The 12,184-nt window shown below is 44.1% G+C and overlaps 2 long non-coding RNA genes across 3 annotated transcripts; one reads left to right on the plus strand and one right to left on the minus strand.

Moving 5' to 3' along the window:
- The first annotated feature begins 217 nt into the window (after positions 1 to 217).
- On the plus strand, positions 218 to 8,126 carry LOC309520163. The gene is made up of 3 exons (XR_014214155.1): positions 218 to 3,374; positions 5,131 to 6,086; positions 6,492 to 8,126. It is a non-coding gene; the product is annotated as an uncharacterized lncRNA (long non-coding RNA).
- On the minus strand, positions 5,788 to 12,178 carry LOC309520166. 2 transcript variants are annotated; one of them, XR_014214159.1, is made up of 3 exons: positions 10,179 to 12,178; positions 8,602 to 8,988; positions 5,788 to 7,637 (listed from the first exon to the last, which is right to left on the minus strand). It is a non-coding gene; the product is annotated as an uncharacterized lncRNA (long non-coding RNA). The 2 variants fall into 2 exon arrangements; XR_014214160.1 differs by lacking the exon at positions 10,179 to 12,178 and having other exon boundaries at positions 8,602 to 9,349.
- Positions 12,179 to 12,184: the final 6 nt, after the last annotated feature.

The following is a 12,184-nucleotide window of genomic DNA, read 5'->3' on the forward strand; positions in this document are numbered from 1 at the left end:
AGAGCTGAGTGCAGGGTGGGAACCAAAGGTGGACAAGAAGGAGCATGGCACCCCATACACCACACACCCTACAAACACGGCCATTGTAAATATGATCAGTCAGCTTAAGAAAGGATACCTTGACCTTGCCAGGAGCTGCCTGTTCTTTCCACCTGAGTTGCCCCTTGACTGTAAAAAAAAGCATAAACTAAAATAAGATAGGGGATTTCTATCCCATCATTACCCATTTTGTAAACCCTATTGCAAGCATTCTTAATAATAATAATAATAATAATAATAATAATAATAATAAATTTTATTTATACCCCGCCCTCCCCAGCCAAGGCCGGGCTCAGGGCGGCTTAAGAAGCCCTGATATGGTAGTTGGATATTACATGTGACTATATGGGAAGTTAAGCTGCCATGTAAAGGATAGCACATTTTAGTGAGAAATAAAACTGGACTATGGCTCAGCAAAATATTTTCCAAGAACAAAGGAATTCTTAGCATTTGAAGACCTTGCAATGCATCCTTTTGAAATTTATTTCCTTTTCCCATTAAATATTTTTAGTGCTGTTCCCCTGCTGAATTACTGGGAGCAGCCTCTGTTCCCAGAATGGCTCTAAATCAACTTGAACTCGACTTAGGTCCTTGCCTTTGCGTCACTGTGTGAGATCAGCCTCGGATCAATAAGTTGCTGCCTGTGCCTTTCATGAATTATGGAATCATTGATCATAGATAATTCAGTAGTTTTGGTCGCAATTGCAATTAAACATTAATATGTCACAAATCCCTCTTGCACTTGATCGTGCAATTGTAACACTTTAATTGTAAAAGAAAGTTACGCTCTTCTCTCAGATGTTGGGAGAATGCCACTACAGAGACTAACAATGTCTTAAAGATGCTGTACTCTGCAGCTGCTCCTAAGAAACTGACCACCAATCTTTGTTGTGAACAACAGGAAGGAATCAGCATTGGTTTTGGATGTTATGTTTCACTGACCCAACTGTGACTGCAGCAGTGTTCGAAACTCCCATTGTTCTATGCGCGTTTTGCAATAGGGAATTTCATCAGTGTGAGCAGTTTCTGAGCTCTGGGCACAGTACTGCGCCTAAGATTTCAGATTAAAACTGTAGAGTGGAAGGAAAGGAGGAACTTTTTCTGCCTCCCCACTTCCAGCTACTCTCTGAAGACTGGAGAAGAAACCCTCTTAAGAATATTAGTGGGGTAGGCAAGGGAAGGACTAGACCCTGTGAAAAATGAACACAATATTTTAGATGCAGTTCATTCATTTTCAGCTTTGTATTCTTGTTATTTAAAAAGTGCACCTGGATATTCTGTTGTTGCGCCAATAAGCTAGGTTTAAGGTGCCATTTAGCTCCTAGCTTTCATATCTCAGTTTCTAACACTGGACTGTAGGATAGGTACATTTTCATACTGTACAGAATCCTGGAGACACGAATAAGGCATAGAGCTGAATGTAACCAAAATGCAGGAAAAGCAACCTATGGGGTTTTGGAAATCCTAAACAAACAACTAGGAGGAAGTCCAGCTTACGTCAGTAGGACTTACCTCCAAGTATCTGGTTGCTCCTTGCCCTGATTAGTAGAGCTGTGTGCAGAATGCCTTCCGCATTCTGTTTTATGTTCACCCCAACAAAGCCCACCCCCACTGCTACTCTCCAGCGGCAGACTCTGCAAATAGGTCAGCCATATTTCTGGGGAAGATGTACACAAGGGAGGCTTGTAATAGATGAGTGCTAATCTATTTTTTTGCTGTTCTAACGAAGAGAAATGCTGAATCCAATTCCAGAAAGACTATGTGACCAAGAAAACATTAGAAAAATTAGGAAGGGGTGCATGTGAAACATTTCGAAAAGAGCAGTTCCCTTAAAGCTAACACATTAGGAAATGTGTGTGCAAACATTCATCCTGCACTGTTTCAGAATCCTGTTTTTTGCTCTAGGTAAGGGCAGTGCACTTTCTGATTACACGCTCCACAAGGCCAGTTCTTGAATTCCCAGGCTGGGCCCCTATTTGCCAGCACCAGCCACAGCACTAGGAGGCAGCTGAGAGAGACAATGAAGTCAAAGGCTAATATCCATGACCTTTGCAACTTGACTTTTCTTGACCTGGACCGTCTTGGCAGAGTTTTAAAAAGGCAGCCGAACAAAGCAAAACAAAACTGTAGCCTAGGTTTTTTTTACCTTTCACGTTTGGTCCTGCCTACAGGTTGCTTCTTGTCTTTTCCTGTCTATTCTGCAATCAAGAGGCCGGTAGAATCCAAGTCTCACTCTAGGCTGGAAATTAGACATAAGCTGCAATTTGAAGAATGCAATCCCTTCACATAATGTGATCAGGAAGTAGAGGCCACAAAGTCAGTCTTTCTCTTTCCTCCTCCTCTTCCTTTTTTCTACTATTTCCCATAGTCTCAGGTCACTTTCCCATGTGCAGTTTTGCTGTTTGCGTATGCACAAAATATGAAGAGTTCAGATGGCAATAGCAGTGAAATAACCCAGCAAGGCCGCTGAGTTGATCATACTAAATCCATGAAGTATGAGAGTCTATGTATGAGAAAAGTGGTTGTGGAAAAGTGAGGCACTTCTGTATCACAGAATTGGGCAGCAGCTTCTGCAACACAGCAACACCATGCTGGAGGGGAGACAGCCACTGCTATTTTGCATCTGTTATTTATGCATGATTGTCATTTGAATTAAAAGTTCAAGAAGCTTAAAGCTATCAAAACTGCCACAGGGCAGGAAAACAATCTCCATCTATTAAATATTAAAACAGCTGGCACTTAAAGCAGGTTTTAAATAACCCAATTCATTCCGGGGACTACCTTAATCAGTAGAGTACTGTACAATAAATGTCTCTATTTTGCCCCCTGCCCCCCGTACCAAATAAATACAGATTTTGTTTGTTTAATGTCTAGACCAGTCATGGGAAGCCCTTTTTCAGTCCACGGGGCCACTTTCGCCTTTGGGGGCCAAATGCCAGTGTCGGGGAAGGCCAGAGGGAAAAGTTGGGTGGAACCACAGGTGTGACACCCACTTTGTACAGCAGGCTACGTTGCAGCCTTGTGAAATCCACACACATGCACACACCATTCCCTCCAGCCTCCATCCATGCAGGAAAACAGGAAGATCATCCTGTTCCGGCCAGGCAAAAGCACACAAAGAGGGTTCAGAGTAGGGCCAGTGAGGAGTCTAGGCTGAGAAGTGGATGTTGCCAAGTGCAAATCTTGAGGACTGGATAAGGAGACCTGAAGGGTTCCCCTTCTCTAGCCTTGGAGATAAGGCTCTTAAAAAATAATTAAAAGGAAATGTTCTTGGAGATACATGGTGAAGGGAAAGGGGGGGCAGAGGACACCAAGGGTTTAGCTATCCCTATGATGTATCAGATTAATAACATTTCTATTTTTTTTTTTTTAATCATATTTATTAAAATTTCCAATAATAACAGAATAGGAAAATAGGAAAGATAAAGGAAAGAAAGAAAAAGAGAAACTAACTTAGACCCTTCTTTTCATAACCTTCTTTCTGGGACTTCCTCCTTCCCCTCCCGATTGTATTCCCCTTTATCCAAGTTGGTTCCACAAGTTCTCATCCCAAACCTAATATATTATACTCATAAACCAATTTAAATTTACACCATCTTAGCATCACTCCTCGTCTTATAATAGAACAAAATTTTCCCCAAGATCCGCTCTCATTTCTTCCACGAGTTCCCCCTTTCTAAAAAAAAAAGAAAAAACAGAAACGTAAAGTATCAAAGTTATAAAAAATATAAGATAGAAAATATAGAGAAATTCAAAAAGTTGGTTACAAAGCCTTTGGATTCTAAGGTTCCCCCTCCCTTCCCCGGTTTGGATTCCCCATGTCCATTTGTCTGTATGTTGTCGGCCTGGAGATCTTAAGTCCACAGCCAAATTTATCTCAGTCCATCATGCTGTTTTCTTCGGATTTGATTGTCTTAATGATGTTTAACGTCGAAAATCCAATCTAATAGAGGCCTTTAATTTTCTTTAATCTTTTGTTGCTCCTCCCATTATTCTTTCCGTGTCGTATTCAGTCATCTACTCTTTTATTTCTTGGTTTCTCAGGTTTCTGTCTTGTTCAGCTGTCAAAACATTCTTGTTCCAAAATTTAACGTCTCTACAGAGGTTTGTTATTCAGGGACACAGACTTACGTCCAGTTCCTTTCTTGCTTCAATGGAAGTTTCTATTGTGTTATAGTCACCTCTGTAGACAAAATAATATTTCAGTTCTGCAGCTTTCCCAGGAGATAAGACCTTTACACATCCCAGAGTAGTTTTCCACATACGACACTTGTAATGTCCCGAATCCCCTCTAGAGGGATTACAATAACTTTGTATCCTCTAATCCAAAAGTCAATTTGTTGTTTCTTTTTCCGGACAGTTTATATCCATATTTATATCAAATTGTAACAAAATTAACCAGCAAAGAACTTGTAGCAAAGTCCTCTTTATAATTTCCAGTTTTGACAGCTCCTTTGACAGCTGTCAAAATCTCCATCTCTCTTCGCCAGGCTGTCCAAATCGCCCCGGTTCCCAGGGGGGGGGTTGCTTTTTCCTCACCCTCGACTCCTCTCCTCCAGCACAATTCTTATAATTCACATCGTGGAGTTGGTAATTTTTATCATCAATAAGCTTCTGAATAGATCTTGGTTTCTCAGTCCTTGTTTTAGCATGTTTACAATCAGGGAGGGGACTGACTTCCTTTTTTGGATCCCCTCCCGCTCGTGCCAAATCCGGAAAAATTTTTCTTTTTTCCTCCTTTTAAACCCGGTTGCCCAATTACTCACGGGTTGTTGATCAATTGTCCGAATTTCCTTTGGAAGAAGCCAGCGCTCTCCGCCGAATGGCATGCGGCTGCGCCCGGCAGGGGAAGCGGAGGACTCAAAGCACCACGCTACTCCCCGGCGCCCGATCCGTAGCCTTTAAAAAGGCTCTTTCACAAGCCGGGAGAGCGATAACGGTGCCAGCCGAGTCACCATGTCCACGGGATCCGTTCCCGTGGTTTCTAAGGGTCCCCGCGTCGCCGGCGCGGTAGGACCCAGCCCCTGCCGAGCAGACTCCCTCCGGAGCTCGGAGGGAGTCCGCCATTCGGCGATGGCGCCAACCCGGAAGTCGTCAGATTAATAACATTTCTAGAAAAGACAATTAGGTTTGTTGACAAAGGAAATGCAATACATAGAACAAGGGGGTGGGGTGGGAGGGAGTCCATTGCTTGAAGCCCAGAACACTCAACTTGGAAATGACTTCAAATTCTTAAGTCAGTGAATGTTTTTTCGTTTTGTTTTTTGCTGTGACTAGGCTCTTGCCCTTTGCAATCCAGAAGGAAAGGTCATTCAGCTTTGCTCACCGCAACTCTGCATCATTGGGGGATGTCAAAGAGCCTATGCACAAGGAGCAGCAAAGAGGAACCTGTCAATCCCATTAGTTCAACAGATCAGCACAGGCAAAGGAACACCACTCACAGAAATTAAGTGATTTGTAAGCTCCATCAATAGAGATTTCTTCCAATGCACATAGCAAGGATCTCCAAAGTGAGTTATTGATGCATTTTGGGCTATCTTGGAAACAGTGAGAGTTGTCTAAACAGCCCCCTTGTTTTGACTTTGCACATGGGAGCAGCTTGCTAGAGCACTCTCATGGCCAAAATATGTTAAGTATCCCAGAGAGGACGAAATATGGGACCTTTGTCAAGTGTATTCGCTGATGATAATTTGGCTTGTCCCCTTTTTTCCCCATGCTCTGTCCTCTAAACTGTTTTTCATGCGTCCACATGGGAGAAAGAAGATTGGCAAGGGGCAGCAGGGGGAACTGTCCCAATGGAGCAGTCCTGAAGCTGCTTTTGCATAGGGAGCTGATAATAAGGGCAGAGTGTTTCATGGCCAAGTGGTGACGACTTGCCATCAGGAATACATATTATTCAAGAGACTGCATTAACTCTGATCACTCTAAAGGAGACTCTTACTTGCTGGGAAAACAAACTTGGACCTTCAACCCCCTGCAGATGTTTTACAAAGCCACCAAGTTTTTTTAAAAAAACACACAACAACAACCTTGTGTTTCCTTACCAGGTAAGTATTTGCTTTTGTGTAAAGTTCCATATCTCAACAATCCTGGAGTCACTCTTGTTTGAGATACCTCTTAGTTTCAGTGCTGCCTTGGTAGCACTCGAGGGTGGGGACGAAAGCAGAATGAGTTAGCTCCACCTGTCATTGGCTCTAGCTTCTCCAGCCATTTGCTCTGGCTCCCCCTACTGTTGAACTCCCAGCCTTCCACCCTACCAGTCCTAATGAGCACCAGCCACCATTGCAGCCCCAGTCTCCCTACTGACCATCCCTAGTACTAGATTGACCAGATTAAAGTGGGGCAGGGCATGTTTCATATTTTGTTAATAGAAGATGGCATTGTGAGCAGGGACAATTCATCAGGAAGGGATTCAAAAAGCTTCTGTTGATGAATTCTTGTTGTCTCCACAGCTATTAAAAGTGCAAGAGCCCTGATATCCTTGAAAGAAAAAGATCAGTTCACTTTAACGGCAACTCCAGCAAAGACAGGGAAAAACACACACACACAAAAGTATACGTGAAATGAAGCATGGCCTTAGTTTGGCTAGTAACCAGCACTCATTTTAGGAGTAATAGGGATTTGCAAGCAGGCAGGGGACCAAAGGTTTTCAGTGGATCAGTTCCCAGTGTTATTTGATGCCACCCTAAAACCCGATCGCCGTGAAGCTCCCTATTCACTCTTATATAATTCAGTGAAATTGATCTCCACTACAGGAGAAGAGAACAGGGTTCACTTTCACAGTGATTGTTATGTGTCTTTATTATTCACAAACAGGCCAAGAGAAGCACAAGGGGTGTGTCTGTGCTCGAAGGAGGAAGAGGGTCAGTGTGTGGCTGCAATGCAGCTGGGTGTAACTTAAGAGGTGCTTAAGTCGAACGTTTTGCTTCCTGGTCTGAGCCCTTCCCAGAAACTGTGAGCCAAATCAGTGCATTTATTCCATCCTCAGTTTACACCTGTATAACGACAAAAGAGTGTTTGCTGCACTGAAGACATACTATCAGTGCTTTTTTCCTGGGTGGGTACACAGGGGTACGCATACCTCTAAACATTTTGTGAATCCTTGTATTTTTGTCCATTTACTATATTTATTTTTCCAGATTTGAACTATAAAATGGTGATTTTCCTGAGTCAAAATGAGAGTAACCCTAAACGTTTTCTTAGAAAAAAAAGCACTGCATATTATAGTTACAATATAGAGGAGGCATCCTTCAAAGGTACACGGCATCAACACACAAGGCCCCTTAGCAGAAAATGCCACCGCAACCAAGAGCTAGCCATACAGAAAAGAAAAGAGAAAAGAAGAAAAGAAAACCATAACAAGAACTTCATTCTGCATACATGACCCCTATTTGTCAGAACATTTAAAAATTAACTTGTCTGAAGTTAGTTTGCTGTTGTCCAATACGCCGTCGTCTTTTGCTCTTGCACTTTTTATGCCAGCGTTGTTATTCACCTGCTGTTATGTTTAGCCTCAGGATGTTCTTTGGTGCAGAAGCAGGTGTGGACTCATTACTCCTCCTGCAGGTGCTCTGCCATGCTTTTCAGAAGCCATTATCCTGTGAATAGAATTGCAGAGATGGAGCAGTTGCAGAGCAGGGTCCCTTCTATCACCTTCACTGAAAGCCCACCTCTCCTTCTCCATCAGACTCCTTCTGGCCCTGAACTGTTTCCAATTCAGTTGGTAATTGCAACTCAAAGAAATGGTACCTGAGTTTTCTGTTTTCCTCTTTCTTCCTCGTCCGTTTCCCCTCTCATGCCATGTCTTTAGGTAACGGGCAGCTAACCTTTCTCAGGCCTGTGGCTAATCCTCTAGTCTAGGCCCTCAGGTCAAAGTGGATGCAGTCAAACTATTAATGTGGGTGTGGCTGAAGTGGAATTGTCTTTCAAATGGAGAAAATGATGCAAGAGCCTTTACTTTTAGGCATCCTAGAAAAGTAGCAATATTTAAAAACTTTTCAGGCCTTTTAAAACCTAATGTGGCATGCAGATGTGTGAAACTGAAGGTTTGCTGCTTATCCAAACAGAAATTAAATAAGTTAATGCAATTATATTGTAAGGATGAAAAAACTAAGAAAAAATATTCCCATATGTTTGGTCACTTCTCCGCTCCTGCTACTGGAATTAAAGTTAAAAAAAACACCATCTTGATTTCAATAGGACCAAGGCTTCATCAATATAATCTTTACCCTCGGCTATCCTCTGTCTAGATATATTAATGCACTTGGGAAGTGTACTGTTCACAGTAAAGATAAGTCTGTAGATAGAAATCAAGCTCCAAGCTTTTAAACTGCAGATCTTAATACCAATTGCAGGTTGAAGGTGAGAGAGAAAAAGGAGGCTTAACCTTAGCAGGAAATGCTCTAGAGAAAACCAGTAGCAGGTGTTGTAAGAAAGAACTGAAAAGGTTTGGCAGAAATTTGTGCATTTACCCAGGACTGAGGAAGTCATGTGCTGACTGGCAGAAAAGTACATTGACAAGACAGCAATGCAATGGAAGGAAATGAACAATATTGAAAGTACCTTATAGGCCAAGGCCGAGCCAGGGGAAGAGTTAGGAGCTCCTTGTGGGAGCAGGGTGGGAGCTTGAGGTCCTGAGTTTTGTGAGTCACTGTGACAATACAAAGATTGCTGTAAAGCCAAACCGGTCAGTAATGCAAAAGAGACATGCCCTTCAGCATTTTTTAGGAAGAAAACTTCAAGGTGCTTCTGCTCCGTAGAGAAGTTGGCATTCCTCAATACAAGGCCGAAGATGTATCACAGTGCAAAGCACTAGCATTTAGAAGAGAAAGGCAGGCAATTACTGGGAAGATTAAGAAAAAGCCCAGTCGGATTCTTTTGGCAAGACTGCTGAATCATCACAACTTTATGGGCCAATTCAGTCTCTGCATTGACTTTCACTGGCACAGCCTATTGACAATAAGGCAAAACTAATTAGCCTGAAGATGTTTAACTCACAGTGAACACCAGCTTGTCTGATGAGCTTCAACTACGGAGTCCATCACCACATTTACATCCCATGTTTCCAAGGTTCTCCTCCTCCCCGTTTTGTCCTCACAACAGCTTTGTGAGGCAGGCAAGGCTAAGGAACAGTGACTGGCCCAAGGTCTCCCAGTGATTTGAAGCCTGGCCTCCAGATCCTAGCCCAGCACTCTAACCATTGCACCACATGGACTCATCGTAAACTGGATGGTTTCCAGTCAGCTGATCCCACTAGACTGTCATTGCATAGCCTCTGCAAACTCCACATATGTCGAGGGCAAGCTGCTAATAAATAAAAGGTAAAGGGACCCCTGACCATTAGGTCCAGTCGTGACCAACTCTGGGGTTGTGGCGCTCATCTCACTTTATTGGCTAAGGGAGCTGGCGTACAGCTTCCGGGTCATGTGGCCAGCATGACTAAGCCACTTCTGGCGAACCAGAGCAGCGCACGGAAACGCTGTTTACCTTCCCGCCGGAGTGGTACCTATTTATCTACTTTCACTTTGACGTGCTTTCGAACTGCTAGGTTGGCAGGAACAGGGAACGAGCAACGGGAGCTCACCCTCTCGCAGGGATTCGAACCGCCAACCTTCTGATCGGCAAGTCCTAGGCTCTGTGGTTTAACCCACAGCGCCACCCGTGTCCTGGGTGCAAATTCCCACTCAGCCATGAAACTCTCTGGGTTATTATGGGGCTTGTCAAGGAGAGGCTGTAGCTCAGTGAGCCGTGCAGCTGGCCCAGCTGTGCCCCTACCTGTCCCACACATTGTGGACAAGGTTTTGTGGAAAGCAGCCTTGTGGACCAAATTGCCAGGATTGTTTTGGCCCAGGGCTCAGATGTTCACCACCACTGCTATACACAATGAAGCTTGTTAAGTCATGACATATTCTTCTGCATTGATTGGACAGGCGCAGGGAGATATATATTTTTGCACTGCCGTTTCTGAGTAGAAGCAGTCTATTGGAGTCATAATTTCAGCAACAGTTGTTTAAATCACATCAATTATTTTGTGTGTGTGTGTGAGAGAGAGAGAGAGAGAGAGAAAGAGAGAAAGAGAAAGAGAAAGAGAAAGAGAAAGGGAGAGATCAACAATTAAGGCACTGTTGTGAACTACTGACCTGCAATTCTTGGTCTGCAGAATCACTGAGATCCTAACAGAGTGAGCCCCGTAGGCAATACAGTATTAGGAATTCAGGGCTGTCCTGGAGAAACACTCCCTGCCATCTGTTCTGCAGGGTCCAGCAAGCTCCCTATTTTGCCGAAGAACATCACAAATTGCTTTTGATCTTAGGAGCTTAAATAGGTGCTTCAGCCAAGTGCATACAACTGCATGAGGGAATAACCAAGAAAAGGAAAACCTGATTAGAAGCCAGGCAATGGCAGGAGATCACACTGCTAAAATGGAGATTAGCATCTGATGCAATGAATGTTCCAAGAGCCAGAATCTAAGCAGTCCATGCGCACGTACTTTGGGTAGACAATTTCCACAGCTGAGGCAGGGAGCTAAAGATAAACGAAGTGGACGGCAAACACTTCTCCCCTTCCAGTGGTCTTCTTTCCTTTGTCCTTGCCTCCTATTTCCCAGTGGGGTCGTGCAGTGCCCCCGCTGCCTGGCAGTTCTTTGTTCTGGAATCCTAGCCGTTCTGCTCTCTCCGCTTCCAAGCCTTGCTGTTTCACCACATTGACGACTGCAGGGGCCCCCATGGGAGGCTGATATATGTGGCATCCAGAATGTAAAAGGATGCTGTTTTCCAAGCAAGTCACTCTTTATTATCACAGCAGGAAACGGATATCAGAGTGAAATTTGCAGCGAATGTTTATTAGATGGTGTGTCTGCCAGAGGTGGGCAATTTTGATCACCAGCCTATTATGATGATGAATCACAGAATCTATTAATCATGGAACGGCAGGGAAAAGGAGCTGCCTCCATTTGCTCACTTGTTTTTTGGAAAAGAGCTTCCTGACTGCATTTCATCTTATTCTTTATTGTTAACATCTTATTTATTAACAGCTGTGGGAAAATAACGTCTGTGCCTCTCTTTGGAGCAGCTACGGCAATTGCATGGTGGGCAAGCAAAGCTCCCCTCACAGCAACCAGACAATGTGCTTCATCACTGACTTGGGAAGCACCACCACTGCATCATTGGCAAGAAAAACTCTCAGACAGTCTTAGCTGTGATGCAAATACTCTCCATGCGGGGAGGAGGATCTGTGGGTTTGAAGAGGTTGCTCCAATTTCCATCAGTCCCTGATCTCTGGCCATGTTGGCTGCAACTCAGGGTAGCTGCAGTTCTACCGGGCAAAATTAACAAAAGGAATTTCAGTAGGGACAGTAGGTTCAGCACATAGGCAGGTATAATCAGATTCAGAAATACAGGATGAAGAACACCTGGCTTGACAGGTGGCGCTTTTTTGAAGACCTTCCAAACCCTGGAGACGAGGGAACGGAGGCCAAGGCATGAGAGGGTCTTCTTAATATTCTTTTTCACACTGGCCTCATTCACTCTGGGCTCCAGGTGTTGTTCTTTGTTGTCGCCAGACGGGGGCCACAGCCCCTCCGCAGCATCTGCAGGTGAAGTATTGTGGGGCAGCCCTTGGCTGCTATTATCTTCTGGGATGATGCCAGGCTGCTCTTGTAGAGAGACCCCTCTTCTTCTTCCTTTTCCTGCAGCCATTCAGGACTTAGTAGAGCTGTACAACATGGTCTCGGGGTCTCCTTGCTTTCGCCTTCCTCTTCTGGGGGGCTGCCTGTTGGTCTTCTCACCATTTTCGCACCCATTGATCTTCAGGCTTTGCTGATTGTCACTCCCGCTTTCTCGCTGTCCAATATGTTGTGATTTTTAAAATAAATTTAGGCACCAGTTTTTCTGATTCTGTTGCAGGTAAGCTACCCAAGAGCTGTTGAGCCAAGGCTGGGTCTCACCTGCCAAGTGTGGTTGGGATTCTGAGCTGATGTCATAGACTGGTTCCAATCAGTCCTTTTCCTCTAAGGAGGGGGGACCTGTTTCCATTTAGGGTGACCGCTTAACACCACCACCCAAGAGAAAAAGGGGGAAAGCGGAGAAATATTTTAGTTCTGTAGCAAGAAAGAATGAGTGCCAGGAGTTTTCTTTCCCCTGCCCTC

The sequence above is a fragment of the Podarcis vaucheri genome, assembly GCF_965113315.1.
Source record: "Podarcis vaucheri genome assembly, chromosome: 15".
Taxonomy (NCBI): Eukaryota; Metazoa; Chordata; class Lepidosauria; order Squamata; family Lacertidae; genus Podarcis; species Podarcis vaucheri.